A 22,144-nucleotide genomic window follows, 5' to 3' on the forward strand; every position below is an offset into this window, starting at 1 on the left:
GACCTGGGATCCTAGGACCCGTGTGTCTTGTAGAAGAACAATACCTATTAGACGTTATATCAGCAAAATTTGGGTATGATCAGTAGGAATGCTTCAGAAATATGGAGAAAAACATTTTGGGACCAACGAGTTAAAACAATAAACAGAGCAACAGAGTAAAATCCCTTATAGATTAGAGGAAAACAACATTTTCTTTTACTAGGGGAATTCAGAAGACCAAGTACACTTAGAAGGTATCACAAGTTTATACCAAAGACATTGCACTGATAATTTTTGTGTTCTAATATATATTCTAAGCCTAACTATTTATATTCCAATTTATTTATTGGAATAAATATCCATTTATTTGTCAAATTATCAAATAATTCTGGTAAGATTCACTGTGTGAAATATAAAATCAGCACATATAAATATAAAATATATAACTATATTTAATATAAGAAAATGTTTTGCATTGTTCTGTTGTGGTTACGGTATCAAAGGCTACTCTGTTTTAAAATAGTACTCCATTATCTCTATCTCAGTGTTTGGTAGAGTTAGACCTAAAGCTTTACCATTTGTAGATTTACAGCCTAGAGGCAAATGGAAGCATTGTGATTAAAACGTTACCAATTTACGACCTAATGTACAGAAGAAACAAATAGACTTCTCCTGGAGATATGGAAATATTTGGTGATAGAAAGGCAATAGTGTAAGTTCCTGCTTGGTTGGAAGGTCGACAGGCCAGCACATTAGGTAATCATGCATATGAACAATTTTTGCACCTTCTTGGCTTTATCTACTTTTGAAATGTTAGGTATAATAAACAATTATATTTTGATAAAATACCTTCTAGCCTGAACTGTTCTGTTTGAACGGTTCATGTCTCTATGATCCCTTGTAACTAAGATTAGTTTTGTTCCAGTAAGATAATCTATGCTGTCAAGGTAATATATCCTGGTTGGTCTGTTCCTACAAGGAAGAAGGGTAAAGGGTCAGAGAGACATATGTGCCAGTAAGACCTCATTTGGGAAATTTTAAGCTGCAGAAATTTAGAAGTAGCTCTTAAGCAAGGCTTACTTTGAATCCATTAGCTCCACAAAGCTAACTCAGTTGATAAAGCCATCACCTGTGGACCTAGCTATAAATGCTTCAAAGTATGATCAAAACTAAAATGAAAAACACTTAAAATAGTCATTGACAAAAAAAATTACAAATGTGAGCAATCAACCAAGCAATATAAGTTTTTTCCAATATACTCAGAATTTTAGAGAAATATGATCAATAGCATTTTTAGGAACAATATGGTATTCTTGTTGGAAATAGGCAAACAGGGGTATATACCTGTATAAAGATTGCATCGTTAATTACTTAAATTTACAGGATACTATATTCTTCAGCAGTACGTCTACACATATTACAACAATAAAGAGATTAAGATGGCACTTGCAAAAAGATGTTATGAAAATTTGTGAAGTATTCCATATTTTTTATTCTTCAGATGTAAGAAATGAAAAACTGGGGCTGGGAAGTTGGGTCAGTGGTAGAGCACTTGGCTTACTTGCCTGAGGCCCTGGGTTCAATTCCTCAGCATCACATAAGAAAAAAGCCGGAAGTGACGCTGTGGCTCAAGTGGTAGAGCACTAGCATTGAGCTGAAGAGCTGAGGGACAGCGCCCAAGCACAGAGTTCAGGCCCCACGAGTGGACCCCCCCCAAAAAAGAAAAAGAATTGAAAAACTGTTATTAAAAAATTGATGACAAAAATACAAGTCTAACAATGCATGTAATTAATTGAATTAAAAGTTAGTTTGACATCAGTGTGTTAAATCTACACCTTAGAAAGGTCTTTACATGGCATAACTTTTACAAAACTTTTGAAATTAGATAACATTGTCATTTTATCCCAGAGAAATAAAATAGTATAAGGACCTAGGGAAAAAGGAATCTTAAACTGTTTCTATATGGAATGCAATCTGAAAGGACACATTTATTAATGAACTTATGTATTATAAAACAATGTAGAATTCAAAGTATTATATTGAGGTGAGAATGAAATAGATTAAGGACATTATACAAACAGAATACAGAATATTTTAAAATATATTTTTTCATACCAGCACCAGAAATATCTTTAATTTCTGTATTACTCATTTCAACAGATAAGTTTAAATTATCTCTGATTAGAAAGTCACAAACTCTGCAGAAATCATTATAGAGATATACAAACAACTCTTGAATACATTCTGACATCAAAGTCAAGCAATTCACTTGGAAGAATACCATGGAATTCATGAATTTTTAAAGTAAGATATTGTTGTTGGTTTGTATTGTGAAAATATTTTGTATGGACACAAAGATGGACTGACATTTTTGAAATTTAAGAAACATAACCAAACCATTTTTGACTTAGAAGAACAATTTGTACAGCCTTCCACAACTTCAAAGAGGTAGTGATACATAATTATCCTTTTGTCAATATCAAATGCAGTTTCTTCCAAATTTTTCTTCAGACCTGGGTTGATATAATGGATCAACAGAAGGAGATCCAGTGTATCTTTGGTATTTCTATTCCCAGCAGCAAGATGCAAGGGGGTCAAGAGAACTTTAGTTTCGGCATTGGTATCTGCATCATGATGAAGTAAAAAAGAAGCCACTCTGGTATTATTCCACATATAAGTACTGTGCAGGGGTGTCCTGCCATTCACAGTTATTGCATGAATATCTGCCTTGAGACACCTACTCATGGACAATGTCTACATGTCCACTGTAAGCTTCCCGATAAAGAGGGGTATACTCATCGTCATCCTTCGTATTCACATGAGTGGCCTTTTTGGAAAGTAATCTCCACACTGTAGTAAGCCGATTATTTTCGGCAGCCCAAAGAAGAAATTTGCTTGGATACTTCTCCATTTTTTCTTGCAAATGATAAAGTTCCTCACTTTTTCATCTTGTTCCTTGTCTTCATCAGAATTGCCTAATCAGAGACTTTGAGTACCAGTGGGAATGAGGTGTCCATGTATTTCCCCAATAGTTCATGTTGGTTGAACTGGTCAGAAAAATCCAGAGAATTTTCTGCATCTGTTTTTTTCACCATGATTTATTTTCTCTGTTTCCATTTTTACTATTCTAAATTATTCTATCTGGAGAGTAGGGAATTGATGGAGAGCAGAGGAAAGATTTTCCTCAGTATTCAAAGGTACAGACTCAAAATGAGGGCCAGTGGTGTCTTCATGTGCAGGTTATTCTAGGAATGAGAAAATAGGAAATAATGCCTTCTATGTAAATGATTTGGGAAATGGCAGAGCAGAAATTGAAATGATGCAACCAAAAATATAAAAGCAAAATAAATTAGGATAATTATGGAACAGTCATATTATCTATGAGAAGCATGAAGGGGAGAGAGGAAGAGAAAGACAGATGTGCAATGACCTACCTGGCCACAAAATCCATCCCTCTTATCAATTTATAAAGCAAATAATTTTATTTTTAAAAAAGATGGAAATGGAATTTATGTATTTACTTGAAAATAGTAAATATATTTTTAGTAGCCTACATGAAGAGGCATAGCTTTGACCAAATTACAGACAAAAATCCAAATCCTTGATAATTCTAGTAACAGATCTGACTGAAATCATTTGAATTACACTTTTCCTATACAATGAAGGAATAGGTCCAGGTTAGGAAAACAACTAGAGAAGGCAGGCCAATTGTATCTGTGACAAAACTTTGTGGAAAATGGTATTGAACATTACTTACTGGTGATCCATTTACGCTGGAAGTGTGATTCTGAACTATTATTGCTTGTTGATTCTGAACTATTGCTTTAATCATTATATTCTCCAAGAAGAAAAGGTGAGATTTAATTGATAGCAAATACTACTAATGCACTTTGACTTCTCATTAAGCACCTTCAATCATCAAAATCACCCGAAGACAGTAGACAGGGCTATTTTTTTAGATGAAAACAAGTGTCTTTTAAAAAAAAAAAAAGAAGAAATTTAAGTATTCCTACAAAGGACTCCTATTTTACTACAGCATTATACATTTTTTCTAATGATGGATAACGATAAATAATGGATTGAGTAGAAAGCACTTAAAGTTCATATGTTCAATAGTGAGTTCTCTTATATTATATCATGATATTTTTTGTTTATGGTCTTAAGAAGAAATTTCCTAGCTTAAATTTCTGACAGGACAATGTCATCACTGTACATCTTGCTTCTATATTCTCAGTTTTAAATTACTATCTAAGTATGTGCTTTAGATAATTATAGAGGAAAATGTAGAAACCACACTGGTGGCTCATGTCTTTAATCCTAGCTAATCAGAAAGATGAAATCTGAGGATTGTGGTTTAAAACCAAACCAAGCAAAGAAAAAGTCCTTAGATTCTGATTTGAAAGTAACCAGCAAAAGCTAGAAATGGAGCTGTGGTACAAGCAGTAAAATGCTAGCCTTGAAGAAACTAAAACAAAAAACCAACAAATTGTGGGACAGAGCCAGGCCCTGAGTTCAAGCCTTAGTATTAGCACCAAACAAATGAATTAATGAATTAATTAAAATAAATTAAGTGGTCACATGTGGCGAGGCAAGTAAAATGTAACACCCGTGGTGACGGGATTGTGTACTATTTTGTATTGAGGTAAATTATCATTGGTCCTAATCACTAATATTTAAGTTGAACCTTTTTTTACTAAACCCTGAATTTAGCATGCATGTATATGTGTGTGTACATGTGCCCACATGTGTGTATGTGTATATGTGTGCGTTTGCTATTGCAATATTGCTTGCCAATGTGGACAGGATGAGGCTGAAAAGAGCTAACTGTGTTGCAATGTTCTATTTATCAGTATTCTCTCATGTCATTTCAGTGGAACCACCCTTCAATAACATCATCATAATCGAGGCATTTACAACAATAAGTTAGATAAAAGAGATCACTTTCAGCTCTTATTGTATGTTAGGGAAGAAGATACAAACATAATTAGGTACTAAGTTATCACTGTAAGATGACTGTCAGTACAAAATATGTATTTGACCTCTTAAATTGGTTATACTTTTAACGTATACTCATGGAGTGAGTTTGACCGACTTGACCAAACAGGTATTTCTCTGTGTTTATTCCTGTGAAACACCAAGTGGATAAACTCTTTCCGGATTTCTGTTGAAAACAACTCTCTTTGTAAGATCGTATCTATTCTTTTCTTTTTTTTTTCTTTTGAAAATACTGTACATAAGAGTTACAATATCATGGGCAAGATAATGAGTACATTTCTTATCAAGCATTGTAGCCTCCTAATTTGTTTTCCCTTCCCATCACTTCCCACCCTCCCCCTGCTCCCCCACAATCCTCCCCCCCCACTCACGAAAGTTGTAAAGTTCGTTTTCGACATAACGACTTGTACATCTCATTGTTGCAATGGGTCCACCTGTACCCCTATTTAAACCATTTGTTTTTCCCTATCCCCTCCACAAATTATACTGACATCAAATACAGTGAAGGCAGGGATTACACTGTGCGGGAGGGACATACAAAGCAACAAAGAAATTATCTTATAAATGTGTTAGAAACAATCGCATGAAAGAAAAAAAAAACCTTTGAATACATATCTTAGGGTTCATTTCCCTAACATCACCTTATCTGACCTTTTGTGCTTGACTCAGACATATACTAGATATTGCAAATAAGGGAAACCATGGGACCTATGTTTCTTTGGGCCTGGCTTACTTCACCTAATATAATTTTTTTCGAAAGCCTTTCCATTTCCTATCAAATGGGGCAATCTGTAAACTTGTTCAACCACTTTGGAAAGTAGTATGGAGGATCCTCAAAAGACTCTTCATAGAGCTCCCCTATGACCCAGCAATTCCACTTTTTGAATTTACCCAAATGTTTACAAACAAGACCACACTAAAGCTATAAGCACGAATATGTTTATTGCAACATTATTTACTATAGCTAAGATATGGAACCAACCCAGATGCCCCTCAGTAGATGAATGGATCAAGAAAATGTGGTATATATACACAATGGAATTCTATCCCTCCATCAGATCATATCTATTCTCACTAAGATAATGAACCCTGTTTTTTATTAGGTTTGAATATCCCATCATTTTGACTGAAAATCACTATTGTGGATATGCTTATTAGATATACATTTCAAAAACAAAAAAAAAGCATGTGTCACCTCCAGATTGTAGATGCATTTGAAGTTGTTTTGTAAATGCAAAGGGGTCTTCACTAACTGCCTTTTGTGGGAGTAACTTTCATAACTTTAACAAATAATGTTTTCAAATATCTTTTCCAGTATAAATAACATCCCAGAGAGAGTCTTGCAATTTCTCAAAACCCTTTGAATATTTTAGTATTATTTCAGTTCATTGACTATAGAGCTACAGACATTTCTGAAATAAATATTGTTAAAATCTGAAAATGTAAGTGGGTATATAGACTTTTTTATGCATCTTTTTATGAAAACCCAGTTTTTCTGAAACTAAATGAAACAGAATATAAGAACGTAATTTAATTAGGTAAGCTAATTATTAGTGTAGCTTTGTTTTCTCTTAATACAGTAATTTGAATGTAGGTGATGTAGTTAAATTATTTCCTTTGTGTCACTGTGCTTCAGTTATTTTTAGAATTTTTCTAGTTGTAAGAGTGAATTTGTAGTATAAATAAAGGTCTTTAAAATGATTAGGATTAATCTTGTGTTTTGTGTCTTACTCCCAAGAAAATACGTTATTTTCAAGTGTTAATAGTTTGTCAATATCATTCTCATTATCATAAGGAATTTAAAAAATGCATTATTATTGTTGTCTTTTTAAACCAATTGTATTCACAAGTTAATTCATGCTTAGGTCTTGGTGTCTATGATTTTTAACCTATCCTTCCTTACACTAATGATAGGTCAGATTGTATTTTTGAGTATATGAAAGGTAAAATATTTATCTGGGTCAAATGTGATTTTTATATCAGTCTTGCTTTAACAGCATGTTAAAGTAGTACCTTTCTCTCAAAATGTTGGGTATAAAAAGCAATCAAAATACTTCTAATGGTAACCAACTTAGGTGAGGTACAATGTGGAAATGATTGGTCCATAAGAGCTGCAGTGTGTTTCCATCAGGAATTGGGAAGATCATTCTTTCAGTAAGACTGGTAAACAGATGGGGTAGAATATGATTTCTACTATTTTGAGCTAGCTGGATGCATTGGATCATTTCCACCATCCTGCACTATCTACAGGCTAAGATTGGAAGGATTGTAGAATCCAGACCAGCCACGGGAGGAAGCTAGACGAGTTGGTGTGCAATTCTGATGCCATTGAAGATGGGAAGGCTTAAACGACAGATCAGGTGCATGTTCTTGTGGAAAGAGAACCCCTATCCTAAAATTAACCACTGATATGACACCAGCAAGAAAAATATCCCAAGTTGAAATCCTCATAATTTTCCACAACCAAAATAAGTATATACATTTACATCCAAAAACTTAGTACAATCTGTTCTTTGCACTAATATCAGCTTTATCTAATTATCATATGATGTGACAGAATAGTTTCTTTATTAAACGTAAGATATATTTGAAAAACCTAGAAAATTCTTTCTCACTTATTAAGTGCAATCGAATGTCAAATTGCCTCATTTCTTACATATTTGATGACCACTATAAATTCATGTTATGATTATTTTTAATAGTAATATATATATATTTATTACTTTATTTGTATCAGTTTTTAAACTTTTTGCTTCTCTGCTGAAGCTAAAATATATTCAACATCAAAGTATACTCCTTGAGGTCTTAGGGCAGTTTTTTACAAAGTTTTTAACAATGGCTTCTAAGAATTCTTAATTGCTATATTATTTGGTTTATTATTAATTTCAATTTCATTTTATTTTAAAGGTAATGTACAGAGGAGTTATAGTTACATAAATAAGGTAATGAGTACATTTCTTATGGAAGGAACATTTTTATCTATTCCATTGATTTTTTTGTACACTCAAACTAAGAACTACTGATGCTTTTACTGTTGCTATTGATCAATGGGTACTTTTATACCCATGTTAATTTATATTTTCATGATTTTTACACATGTAAATAATTCAGACATGTATATTTTCTTTTAAAATATTTAACATGTGAATATTTAAAAATTATTTTCATAATTTTTATTTGGTTTTGAACTTAAATAAATTTATTTTCTTCTAGTTATATACATAATTTTCCAGGTAGCAAATATTCACTGTATTTTCAAGAAGCACATACTTTACTATGAAAGGCTTCATTGTCTGGTCACATTTTGAAAATATTTGTACTTGAATTAAAAAAAAGAATGTTTGAGCTGGGCATAATGATTTCTGGCTTCCATTTTCTAGCTGTGCTGGGAAGTGTAAATAGGGTTTGTAATTTGAGAGAGCCTGAGAAACTATGAGACTTTATTATGAAAATATCCAGAGTGAAATGATTAGATAATACCCATCCCTAGCAAGATATAGAGCACCTGATTATTATATTCTAAATCTTGAGTTAAAACACCAGTAACATCAATCTTTTGTCAAAATAAAAGGATATGTGTTTCAAAATGTTCATTATTTAAAATTTATTTGCAAATGTTCTCATGTCTTCTATTTCTTAATTCTCAGTTTACTTAATCTATAAGAATCCAAGTATATTGTGACTATTTTATTTCTACTAAACTTTTAAAAAGTATGAGCCATATTATGATTTCATATATTAACATACTTTTACTATTTGTGATATGTTCCTGTTTAATACGATAATATCAATATTACAAATGTGTGTATGTGGTGTGTGTGTATGTCTTTTTGTGTTTATGTGTTTGTGTGTGTGTGTGTGTGTGCTTTGTTTGTACTTTGTAATGCTTAGGAGATCACACAATTTTTTCACATGTGCTAGGCCAATGGTTTACCACTGAACTATACTGTATAGTTATAATCCAAATAGTGTTTTAAATTATGACTTTTAAACTTTCATTTCTAGTGTACTTTTTCAAAATTATATATGATAAAATGTGGTGCATATTCTATCCACATTAGCAATTTTTATTGTTATTTAGAATATTTACACTGCCTTTCCACTTCCAATCTCTTGTGTTTGTTATTGACAAAGGTTATACTTTGCTTCTTTTCTCTCTTTGTTCTTTTTCCTTTTAGAGTTTACCTATTCTTTCTCTTAATTCTTTGGAAATTATCATATTTCTATTACAATTTCTTTACAGGTCTATACAATGCATTATTTCCTATTTTATTTTTTCCCATTGTCTCTGACTTTCAGTCTAAACTATTAGGTGGATTAAAAAGAAACTTCATTCAGGACAGTTTATTTTTCTCCTTCTCTTCTCTTAAGACTTTCTGATGTTTGAAACACAATACCAATGACATACAGCTCCTATGTGGTCCATCATTCTTTCCCTCTCACTCACCTCTGCTGTGCAGCTTAAGTTATCATTAAACTTTATTATGCTACAACGTTATCTAAATCTTCACTCATTCCTAAATTAATTTTAGTTGTAACAAGAATTCTCTAAAAACATTTTTCTATATATGATATCTGGGATCTTGTGTTTTCACAAGGTGCAAAATATGAGTGATTATCAAACATCTAGATATCTCTGTAGAATATTGGTCCACCTGCTCAATAAACTCGAATGTAAATTCAAGGAATGCAGGTCAGTCAGAAAAATCTTGTAAAATGGTGTAATGAGACTTCATACTAACTTTGAATCTAATGACAATGTTTAGTAGTAATGACAACATATTTCTACTATAAGAACAGATGTATAGAGAATGTAGCAGATTTGTCAAAAATAAATTTTTAGTTTTATGGTCAATAGATTTTGAAAAGTATGTCATGACATTATGAAATAAAAATAGAATCTTAAATGGATGTATTGACACTATAGCCTCTCTAGATTTAAAGAATGATCTTAGACTATTACCTCAAAGCTTTGTTTTGTTTTATTTTATTTTTTGTCGGTCATGGGGCTGGAACTCTGGCCTTAGGCGCTAAACTACAGCGTTTAAAACAAATATGTCATTTCTGTTTATTTTGAGGCTTTTTTTTCTGTTTATTTTGAGTTTATACAGAGATAACTCAATCAAAAAGGCACTTTCAGTTCAAGGGAGTGCCCTACCGCTTAAGCCACAGCACCACTTCTGATTTTCTAGTGGTTTATTGGAGATAAGAGTCTCATGGACTTTCCTGCCTGGGCTGGCATTAAACTGTGATCCTCAGATCTCAGCTGCGTGAGTAGCTAGGATTACAGAGGTGAGCCACAAGCACCCGGCCTACATCAACCTTATACAAAAATTTGATATAAAAATTGTTATCAAACTAAATGTGATAGGTAAAAACCAATAAAACATAAATGTAAAAATAATGACATTGGATTAGTAAAGGAGGAGAAGAAGTACACCAAATGCAAGATGCTGTCCACACATATATGTAAATATAAATCCTGTGTTTAAATAATGAATTTATGACTATCGTGGCCCACTCTGGGGATCAATGTCAGATCCTGGGAATGGCCTAACTCCTTAGTTGCTCACAGACTGGTGAATTCACCTTGAACTATTTACCAATTAGTCTCCTTCCATTTGGAGGTGGCAGGACCAGGATTCCAACTGTGGCCTCCAGCTCCCACCACTTAAAACTGATGATAGGGAACTCACCAGTCTGTCCAAGAACATCAGCAAGACCTATGATTAACCAGGCATAAGTGGCTCTCACCAGGCCTCCTTGGTACTTACAAGGCTGTGATAGGAGGGTCATGGTCAAAATAACCCTAGGCAGGAAAGTCCTTGAGACCCCTGTCCAACTTGTGCCAACAAAGCCAGAAGTAGAGCTCTGTGGCTCCAGTGGTAGAGAGCTAGCCACACAGGCCCATACTCCACGACCTTATATCCCCTCTCCTCCCAACCACTGGGACCCGTGCCTCCCCCATGCCCCATGGTCTGGCCCCGGCCCTGCCACAAATGCACCCCAGGGATGGGAGTGGGTGTTGGCCCGAAGATTCCACCCCCATATTTAGCACCCAGTGTCCCAGGAAATGGGGAGATGAAGGGTTGGGTGAGGAATAGGCACAGCAGAGCCCCTGGCCTGGAGTAGTGGGTGCCACACAGTGGCGTATCCGCACCCTTCCTCTCCCTGGTGGGAACATGGTATCTTTAGTCAGAGGTGGGGTGCAGAATGTTCACACCTACCTTCAGGGGTTTTTTCCTTATTACACGGGTGGAGGGTGTTGGATGCAGAAGATAGACCCCCCATGCTGTGTGAGCCTTCGTCTTCTGTGCTGGGTCACCCTTTCACTTGAAGAGGGTCCCAGAAAAGCCCAGTAGGGAGGTGAGGGTGCTGGTGGTCAGAATTCATGGTGAATATCTGGGAGGAACACTCCCCACACACACGCACATACACCCGGCCTGTCCCGCCCTCCTCAGCTGTCAACAGTTCTCATAGGGTGATCATATTTCCCAGCTCTGCCAGCTTTGGCTGATGCTCCCTGTCCATCTGGTCACCAACAAACTCCGGAGAGGCACTGCTCTGAGTCTGTGTGTGTGTGTGTGTGTGTGTGTGTGTGTGTGTGTGAGAGAGAGAGAGAGAGAGAGAGAGAGAGAGAGAGAGAGAGAGAGGAAGAGGGAGAGGGAGAGAGAGAGAGGCAGACCGAGACAGAGAGAGACACAGAGAGACAGAGAGACAGAGACAGAGAGAAAGACAGAGAGATCACCTTTCTCCTTGTACAGCCTGACTGTGATCAGGTGAGTGATCAGTTAGCAAATTGCAGGTGCTGCATGGAACTCGGGCTGGCTATGAGCCATGATCCTCATGTCTCAGCTTCCTGTGTAGTTAGGAGTATAGGCCTGAGCCACTGGCACCTGCTTAAGTTTAATTCTGACCTTCTTTCTTTCTCTCTCTCTCTCTCTCTCTCTCACAGGAACTGATTTGAATGGGTGCTGGAGGAGGTGGCCCAGAGTCCTCATGTGGCTAGAACCAAGGTGGCCCTCTCATTCTAGATGTGGGCTGAGGGTCAGGTGCTGTTTCACTTAGTCTGTTGTACCAGCTCCATGAGGTAAGCCCCTCTGTGCCTTGGCTAGACCGTGACAGTTATTCATTGTCCATCTAGCCTTACTGGACTTAGTATTGCATTACATGTACTTTTCTAGCAAAATTTTCTGGCCAAAGTTATGATACATAGTTACCGAATGAAAATGTAATGCCATCTTAAGAAAGTCCTTTAGGGCTCTGGGAAAGTGGCTTCATGGTACGGTGATTGCCTAGCATGCATGAAACCCTGAGATCAATGCCTCAGTACCACATAAACAGAAAAAGAAACCATGAAAATGGTGCTGTGCCTCAAGTGGTACAGTGTTAGCCTTGAGAAAAAAAAAAAAAGCTGAGGAATTATTCTCTAGCCCTGAGTTTAAGCACCAGGACTGGCAAAACAACAACAACAACAATAACAACATCAACAGCAACAACAAACATTTAGTTTGTAAATGCAAAATAAAGAACCCATACTTGGAATATATAATTGCTCCTTCCATAATAATACCTAACAATAATCCTTAACTCATGTACTTTACCTACATTAGGATAGTGTGTTGAAAAAAATGCTTTGTTCATTAGGTCATGGTAATTAATGCCAAGAATGTGCTTAGATGTCAGATGAAGATTAATTCTGGAAATTCAAAGATTCCAGGCTTTTGAGTGGTCACTGCTAATCACAATGAGAAGGGTAGTCTAAGTGAGATTTGGAAACCTTTTTGGCCAGTCTTGGCACCAAAAGGCAGAGGCTAGTTAACGGTTGTGACAGAACGGAAGGAATAACTACAGAAGAAAAGTATAAGTGATAGTATCTAAGATATAGCAGAAAGCGTTCTAGAGAGCCATTTTTGGTTATTGAAGAACTAGTTATCAACTAGTCTTATTCCTCATTGCCTTTAGCATTCTAAATCTCTTAAGCTAGTTCTTAACCTTTGTTTGATAAATGTATCTCTTTCTATGCTGTTCTTTCATACCTGATCTCCTTTGCTTTCTAATAATCTGTCTTTCTCTTTCCCTATGAACATTTCCTGATACTAAATACTCCTACACAGATGGAAGAGGATGCTAATGCAAGGGTCCCATAGCTCATAAGTCATTAATATAACAAAATGGAAAAAGAATATATTTATTGCTACCTCAATTATTCTGAAAAGTTGCAATGCCATATAATTTGAGTCCGATTTCCATTCTTTGTCTAGGTAGTGTCATTAAGTGAACATAAATGCAAATATGAGCTGGGTGTTGGTGGCTTATGCCTGTAATTCTAGCTACTCAGCAGGTTGAGACCAGAGGATTGTGGTTCAAATCCAGTCTGTTCAGGAAAGTCCATGAGACACTGATATTCAATTAACCACCAGAAACCAGGAAATAGTGCTGTAGCTAAAGTGGTAGAGTTCTCAATTTGACCTGAAGAGCTGAGGGACAGCACCCAGGGTCAGAGTTCAAGGCCCACAACCAACAAAAAAGTGCAAATATGACTGTAAGTTTCCCCAAAAGTAATGATGGCATCAATACTAATCTTCCCAAGCAGAGAAAAAATTCCAAAATGATTCAGTGCACCTATTTTTGCTGAGTTTTTTAATTTATAGATTCTTTGTTGGACATATTCTCTTCTTTAAAAATTGACAAATATTAGCTTTATAATAAATTTCATCTTTTATTTCTTGGTTCAAGAGAGAAGTCCATACAGTTGAGGTCACTTGGATATCTTGCTATCTTAGTTCAAAGCCAACCCAGACAGAAGAGTCTTTCAAACTCTTATCTATAATGAAACACCAAAAAAATCCAGAAGTGAAGTTTTGGTTCAAACAGTAGAGTACTAACCTTGGAAGCAGGTGGGCAGGAAAGACAACTAATCAGCGACAGGGTCCAGCCTCTGAGTTCAAGCCCCAGAACCAGCACAAACTAAACAAACAAGCAAATAAAACAAACCCCAGGTATTTCTTTGGGACCCTACTTAAAGTTGTACTGGTCTAAGAAGAGTCTGTTTTTGCTGATGATACTCACTGGATCCTGCTTTTTGGAATCCTTTTTGCTCCAGGGAACTCAGGACCAGACTAAAGGAATTGATAACTGAATCCTACAACAAGAGAATCAGCTCAGGAGTGAAACATCTGTCCATAAGACACTTTAAAACCTCCATATCTTTGTTTCTTTGCAGTAGAACACTATTAAAACAACGTTATTTCCATTTTTTCTATGCTGGCCTTCAAATGGCACATTGTTTCCTTTTGTAATACTCTCAAATAGAAGTTTGCACACAAGTTTTATATGAGTAAAGAACACACTCAAAACAGTCAATATCCTTCAAGCCTTGTATTTTTTTCTTGTGCAGTAAAAAGGAAAGGAAAAGTTAAATTGAACTTTGTCATTCCTTTATGTTCAATTCCTCTCCTAGGATCAGTTTCCACATCCATTAACAATTACTTTCACTTACTTCCAGTTACAATCTATGGTAATGGGTTCTTGATCATGTTTCTTCCATACTATCTTCATAAACTGTCAAGTGTGGCTCAGGACTGGAGTATCCAGTTCAGACAAATACAACTTGAAGAAAAAAGATAATGTTTTCAGCAGATGTAGGTGATTTATAATATTAGACAATCTACTTAAATCTGTTGAAAATTCTCCAAACTGCCCTCTTTTAAAAGCTTTGTTTGCTTTTCCCAGGGCTGCCCTTCATTAACTGTTTTAAATTTTGAAGGGTCATATTCATACTCTCTAGAGATTGATGTTTGGTTTTGATTTTCGTGTGTTTCTGTTTTGTGCTTTTTTTGTTTTTTTCACTGTATTTCAAAAGGTTGTGCAAGTGTGTTACAATTGAATATATCCATCTAATTGTCCAATGTTCCTGGATGAGAGTCACTCCTTCTATCATTCTCAACCAACCCTTTCTCCAAGATTTAGTTGATTTAACACTTCCTTTATCACATGTGTACATTGAGTATTTTAGCTGTATTTGACCCTTGTTCCATTTTTCTTTTTTTATTGTGAAAATACTGTACAGAAGGGTTACAATTAGATGGGCAAGATAATGAGTACATTCCTTATCAAGCATTGTAGCCTCCTCCTTTGTTTCCCCTTCCTATCCCTTCCTATCCTCCCGCCACCCCCCCCCAGTCTTCCTCCGTGCCTCACCAAAGCTGCAATGTTTGTTTTTAACATAAGCACTTGTACATCTCCCTTGTTCCATTTTTCATTAATTCTATGTCTTTACTGTTATTCCTCTCTGGTTTCAAATTTCTGATAGTCATTCTGTTAAACTGTCTGTTGATACTTTAAAAGGTTTATATACATTCCGTGGTATTTCAATGCTACATATACATGAACTGATGTCAGTTTTTATTTCCACAATTCATTCATCTGCAATAACAATTTGCAAGACTGGAGACATGAAACACCTAGATATGATTTTATTCTCATCCATTTAGAAGATTCACCTTTAGTCAACAAGAAAGTTTAAAAATGGCTTAGAATGTATTCCTAACTACAAATTTTTATAAATGGCTTTGTACTATAGTGTGTGATTATTTAACTTTACATTGGATAATACTTTATTCTACCTATGAGTTTTGGAAAAAGAAAAAGAAAACTAAAATTTACTACTATAGAGAAATGTGATAGAAATAGAAAACAGATTTTGTTTGTCACATCTCTGAAGAGTACCCATATTCAAGACTTAAAGTCATATTTCTTACTATGTTAGGCAGATAGGGAAAACATAAAACAAAATATGATAAGGCAATTATTTGTGACTTTTTAAAATGTACCTTACTAAGTAATGAAATTTACTTTATTAGTTAACGTTTGGGTTTGAAATATGGGAGGGTGATCTATTTAACACAATTCTGGAAGGCACATACTGAACAACACAAATGCTGTGTGGTACTATTTCTACACTTTAATGAATGGTTGAACCTGTTTGACATTAGTGCTGTGTAAATAAATCAATTCTATTTAACTTGCTCTCTACACTTGAAAAATTTGTAATGTCACTAATTATCATCTGCTTGTAAAATGTTATTTTGGCGAATGTGATTTTTAAAAGTTTATTTGAAAAGAAATACATTTTCAAATTAAATGTAGGTTAACATTGGTTTGAGAGTGACATTTTTATACCATAGAACCAAGTTGTACTGAAGTGCCAGTGTTTTGAAGCACTAAGGAGCTTTTCAATTAATGTTTTTCTGAAATACATTTGACCTCTAATCAAGCTTTCTGAAACTTGGTAGAACAATTATAGATCTACCCTTCCAGAAACTATTTTTTAACCAATTTATGCTGGACTGAAATCTTTCATTAATCATTAGAGGAGAGGTATTAAAAATAATCTTATAACACTTTATGATCTTGTTCACTCATATGGGCTGGTCATATGTAAATTGAAAGTTTGAATTACAGTACATTCTTTCAGATTTGTATCTCATCCTTCATTTTAAGTTGCCCTGCATTTCACAATTGCTTACTGCTAATTCCTGCATATCAAGAAATTGGGGCCCTGAAAAAAAGGAAATGAGAAATTGAGATGGGTCTTCAAGTACTTTCTGTTGGCATGTTGCATGAGCAGCAGAGTAAAATCCCTTATAGATTAGAGGAAACATTGTTTTTTACCATGTGAATTCAGAAGACCAAGAATACTTAGAAAGTATCACAAGTTTATACTGAAGACATTGCATTGATAATTTTTATATTCTAATATATTTTCTAAACCTAATTATTCATATTCCAATTCTATTTATTGGAATAAATAAATATCAATTTATTTGTCAAATTATCAACAAATGCTAATAAGTTTCACTGTGTGAAGTATAAAATCAGCACATACAAATATAAAATAGATAACTAGGTATAATATAATAAAAAAGGAACATGTTTTGCATTGTTCTGTTGTGGTTAAGGTATCAAAGGCAACTATGTTTTAAAGTAGAATTCTATTATCTCTAACTCAGTGTTTGTTACAGTTAGACCTAACGCTTTACCATTTGTAAATTTAAAGCCTGTAAGCAACAGGAAACATGGTGATTAAAACATTACCAATTTGAGGCTTAATAAGGAGGAGAAACATAGGGACTTGTCCTGCAACTCTGAAAATATTTGATGATAGAAAGGCAGTAGTGAAAGTTCCTGCTTGGTTGGAAGGTAGACAGACCATGACATTAGGTAATCATGCATATGAACAATTTATTCTCCTCCTTGACTTTAGCTACTTTTGAAATGGTAGGTATAATAAACAATTATATTTTGATAAAATACCTTCTAGTCTGAACAGTTCTGTCTGAAATGTTCATGTCTCTATGATCCCTTGCAACTAAGACTTGTTTTATTCAAGTAAGACAGTCTATGCTGTCAGGGTGAGATATTCTGTTTGGTCTGTTCCTACATGGAAAAAGGGTAAAGGGTCAGATAGACATTTGTGCTGTAAGACCTCATTTGGGAAATTTTCAGCTGCAGAAGTTTAGAAGTAGCTCTTAAGCAAGGCTTACTTGGAATCCATTAGCTCCACAAAGCTAACTCAGTTGGATAAATAAGTACTTGAAACAGCCATCACCTTTAGACCTACCTATAAATTCTTGAAAGTACAATCAAATCCCAAATTAAAAAGACTTAAAATAATGATTGACAAAAATATTGCAAATGTGAGCAATTGACTGAACAATATAATTTTTTCCAGTATTCACAGAATTATAGGGAAATAAGATCAATAGCATTGTTAGGAACAATAAGGTTTCTTTGTTACCAATAGGTACCCGATAATATAAGCCTGTATAAAGATTGCATCATTAACTACTTAAATTTAAAGGATATTACATGCTTTAGCAACACGTATACCCAAATTACAATACAGAGATTAACATGGCTCTTGCTCAAGAATGATATGAAAATTTGCGAAGTATTCCATATTTTTCATTCTTCAGATGCAAGAAATGAAAAACAGTTATTAAAAAGTTGATTACAAAATTACAAATGTAACAATAAATGTAATTAGTATAATTAAATGTTAGTTTGACATCAATGTTTAAAATCTTCACCTTAGAAAGGCCTTTACATAGCATAATCTTTACAAATCTTTTGAAATTAGACAACTTTGTCATTTTCTCCCAAAGAAATAAAATAGTATAAGGACGTATATATAAGTATAAGGAAAAAAAGGAATCTTAAACTGTTTCTATCTGGAATGCAATCTGAAAGGACACACTAAAGAACCTATATATTATAAAACAATATAGAATTCAGAGTATATCTAGGAAGAATAAAATAGATTATGGACGTTATACAAACATAGAATATAGAATATTTTATACTATACTATTTTCAGACAATGACCAGACATACTTTAGTTTCTGTACTACTCATTTCAACATATAAGTTAAATTATTTCTGATTAAAAAATCACCAACTCTGCAGAAATCATTATAGGTGTATATAAAACTCTTGAATACATTTTGACATCAAAGGTAGGAAATTCACTTGGACGAATTCCACAGAATCCATGAATTTTTACAGTAAGATATTGCTGTTGCTGGGCGCCAGTGGCTCACTCTTATAATTCTAGTTACTCAGAAGGCTGAGATCTGAGGATCTCGGTTCAAAGCCAGCCCAAGCAGGAAAGTCCGTGAGACTCTTATCTCCATTATACCACTAGGAAGCTGGAAGTGGAGCTGTGGTTCAAGTGGTAGAGCACTCTCCTTCAGCTGAAGATTGCAGGGATAGCACCCAGGCCTAGAGTTCAAGCCCCAGAACCAACCAAAAAAAGATTTATTTTATTTAGATTGTGAAAATATTTTGTGTGGACACAAAGGATGGTCTGGCAATTTTGAAATTTAAGAAACTTAACCAAACCATTAGGACTGAGGAGAACAATTTGTACAGCCTTCCACAACTTAAAAGAGGTAGTGATACATACTTATCCTTTGGCAACATCAAATGCAGTTTCTTCCAAGTTGTTCGTCAGGCCTGGATTGACATAAGGGTTCAACAAAAGGAGATCCAGATTATGCAAGTGGATCAAGAGGCCTTTAGTTTTGGCATTGGTAGCTACATCATGATGAAGTAAAAAAGAAGCTACTCTAGTATTATTCCAGATATATGCACTGTGCAGGGGTGTCCAGCCATCTACAGTTACTGCATGTTCCACTTGAGCAATCAACTCATGGACCATGTCTAACTGTCCACTGTAGGCTTCCCGATGAAGTGGGGTATATTCATCGTCATTCCTAGTATTCACATGAGTGGCCATTTAGGAAAATAGTCTCACACTGTAGTAAGCCGATTATTTTCAGCAGTCCAAAGAAGAAATTTGCTTGGACCCTTCTCCATGTTTTCTTCCAATTGATACCATTCCTCACTTTTTCATATTGTTCCTCATCTTCATTAGAATTGCTGAACCAGAGACTTTGAGTGCCAGTGTGAATGAGGTGTCAATGTATTTCCCTAATAGTTCACGTAGGTTGAACTGTTCAGAAATATCCAGTGAATTTTCTGTAACTGTTTTTTTTCACCATGATTTATTTTCTCTTTTTCCATTTTTATTACTCAAAATTATTCTAACAGGAGAGTAAGGAATTTAGGGAAAGCAGAGGAAAGATTCAAATGTACAGACTCAAAATGAGGACCATTGGTATCTTCATGTGCCGCTTATTCAAGGAATTAGAAAATATGAAATAATGCCTCCTATATAAAAGGCAAATGACAGAGCAGGAAGTGAAATGAGGAAACCAAAAATATAAAAGCAAAATAAATTAGGATAATTATGTAGCAATCATATTATCTATGAGAACCATGAAAGAGAGAGAGGAAGAGAGAGAAAGATGTGCAATGACATAGCTACCCCAAAATCCATGCCTCTGATCAATTAATTGAGCAAACAAAATTTTATTTTTTTAAATAGATGGGAATAGAATTTATGTATTTACTTGAAATTAGTAAATACATTTTTAGTATCCTACATAAAGAGACACAGCTTTGACCAAATTACAGATAAGAATCTAAATCCTTGATAATTCTAGTAATAGGTCTGACTGAAATCAGTTGAATCGCACTTTTTCTGTGCAGTGAAGGAATAGGTCCAGGCTAGGAAAGCAGCTAGAAAAGGCAGGCCGATTGTATCTGTGACAAAACTTTGTGGAAAATGGCATTGAGGATTAACTGCTTGCACTGGAAGCATGATTCTGAACTATTGCTTGCTGATTCTGAACTATTGTTTTGATCATCATATTCTCTAAAAAGAAAAAGTGACACTAAATAGCAAAGGACTACTAATACATTTTGATTCTAATTAAGCACCTTCAATCATCAAAATCACATGAAGACAATAGACAGGCCTACTTTTTTAGATGAAAACAAGTGTCTAAAAAAAAGCAAGGAACTTAAGTAGTCATGCAAAGGACTTTGATTTTACTACTGCATTATACATGTTTTCTAATGTTGGGTAACAATAAATAATGGCTCTATTAAAAAGCTCTTAAAGCTCATACGTTCAATAGTGTGTTCTTTTACTCTATATCATGGTATTTTTTGTGTATGGCCTTAAGAAGAAATGTACATTACTAACTTGAATTTCTGACAGGACAATATCATCACTGTACATCTTGCTTTTATAATCTAAGTTTTAAATTATTGTCTGAATATGTTCATTAGATAAACATAAAAGAAAAAATAGAAGCCAAACTAAAGGCTCATGGCTTTAATCCTAGATAATCACAAAGATAAAATCTGAGGATTGAGGTTTGAAACCAGACCAAGAAAAAAAAAGTCCAGGGGCTGAGAAGGTGGCTCAGTGGTAGAGCTGTTGCCGTGCATGCATGAGGCCCTGGGTTAGATTCCCTGGCATCACATAAGAAAAAAGAAAAAAAAAAGCCGGAAGTGGCGCTGTGGCTCAAGTTTTAGAGCACTAGCCTTGAGCTGAAGAGCTGAGGGACAGCACACTCCTGAGTTCAGTTTTCACGACCAGACCCCCCCCCAAACAAAAGAAAGAAAAGGAAAGTCCAGTCGATTCTGATTTGAAAGTAACTAGCAAAAGCTAGAAATGGAGTTGTGGTACAAGCAGTAAAATGTTGTCCTTGAGAAACTAAAACAAAAAAATAACAAATTCTGGGAGCCAGGCACTGAGTTCAAGCCCTAGTATTAGCATCAAAAATGGATTAATTAATTAGTTAATTAATTAAATATAAATAAATTATTTGGTCACATGTGGAGAGGCAGGTAAAATGTAACACCCGTGGTGACTGGATTATGTATTATTTTGTAATAAGGCAAGTTATCATGTGTCCTAATCACTAATATTTTTTTGAACTTTTTTTGTACAATAAACCCTGAATTTAGCATTCATGTAATTGTGTGTGTACATGAGCGCACATGTGTGTATGTGTATATGTATGCGTGTGCTGTTGCAATGTTGCTTGCCAATGTGGACAGTTTGAGGCTGAAAAGAGCTAACTGCGTTGCAATGTTTTCTTTATCAGCGTTCTGTCATTTCATTTCAGTGGTACCATCCTTCTGTACCTTTTATTTGTCAAATAATATCATCATAATCAAACCATTTACAACATTAAATTAGATAAAAGAGACTGCTTTCAACTCTTATTACATGTTAGGTGAGAAGATACAGACATAATTAGTAGTAAGTTATTTCTGTAAGATGATTGTCAGTACAAAATATGAATTTGACCTCTTAAATTGTTTATATATTTAAGATACACTCATGAAGTGAGTTTGACTGACTTGACCAAAAAGTATTACTCTCTGGTTATTCCTGTGAAACACAAGGTGGATAAACTGTTTCCGGATTTCTGTTGAAAATAAGTTACTTAGTAAGATCATACCTATTCTCACTAAGAGATAATAAACCCCATATTACATTTGAATATCCCATCTTATTGACTGAAAATAAGTATTATGGGTATGCTTGTTAGATATTTCTTTCAAAAACAAACAAGCAAAAATCATGTGTCATCTCCAGATTGTGGATGTATTTGAAGTTGATTTGTATATGCAATGGGATCTTCACAAATGGCTCTTTTGTGGGATTAACTATTGCAACCTTAACTAATAAGGCTTTTAAATATCTTTTCCAATATAAATAACATCCCAGAGAGAGTCTTGCAAT

The 22,144-nt window shown here is 34.7% G+C and overlaps 1 non-coding gene and 1 pseudogene across 1 annotated transcript; both read left to right on the top strand.

Annotated features, from left to right (window-relative positions):
- The first annotated feature begins 1,368 nt into the window (after nucleotides 1-1,368).
- LOC122121543 lies at nucleotides 1,369-1,470 on the top strand. Its single transcript, XR_006149965.1, has one exon. It is a non-coding gene; the product is annotated as a U6 spliceosomal RNA (small nuclear RNA).
- Nucleotides 1,471-17,847: 16,377 nt separating this feature from the next.
- On the top strand, nucleotides 17,848-17,944 carry LOC122121540 (annotated as a pseudogene).
- The last annotated feature ends 4,200 nt before the right edge of the window (nucleotides 17,945-22,144 follow it).

This window comes from Dipodomys spectabilis, unplaced genomic scaffold (assembly GCF_019054845.1).
Source record: "Dipodomys spectabilis isolate Male_0828 unplaced genomic scaffold, ASM1905484v1 ptg000189l, whole genome shotgun sequence".
Lineage (NCBI taxonomy): Eukaryota > Metazoa > Chordata > Mammalia > Rodentia > Heteromyidae > Dipodomys > Dipodomys spectabilis.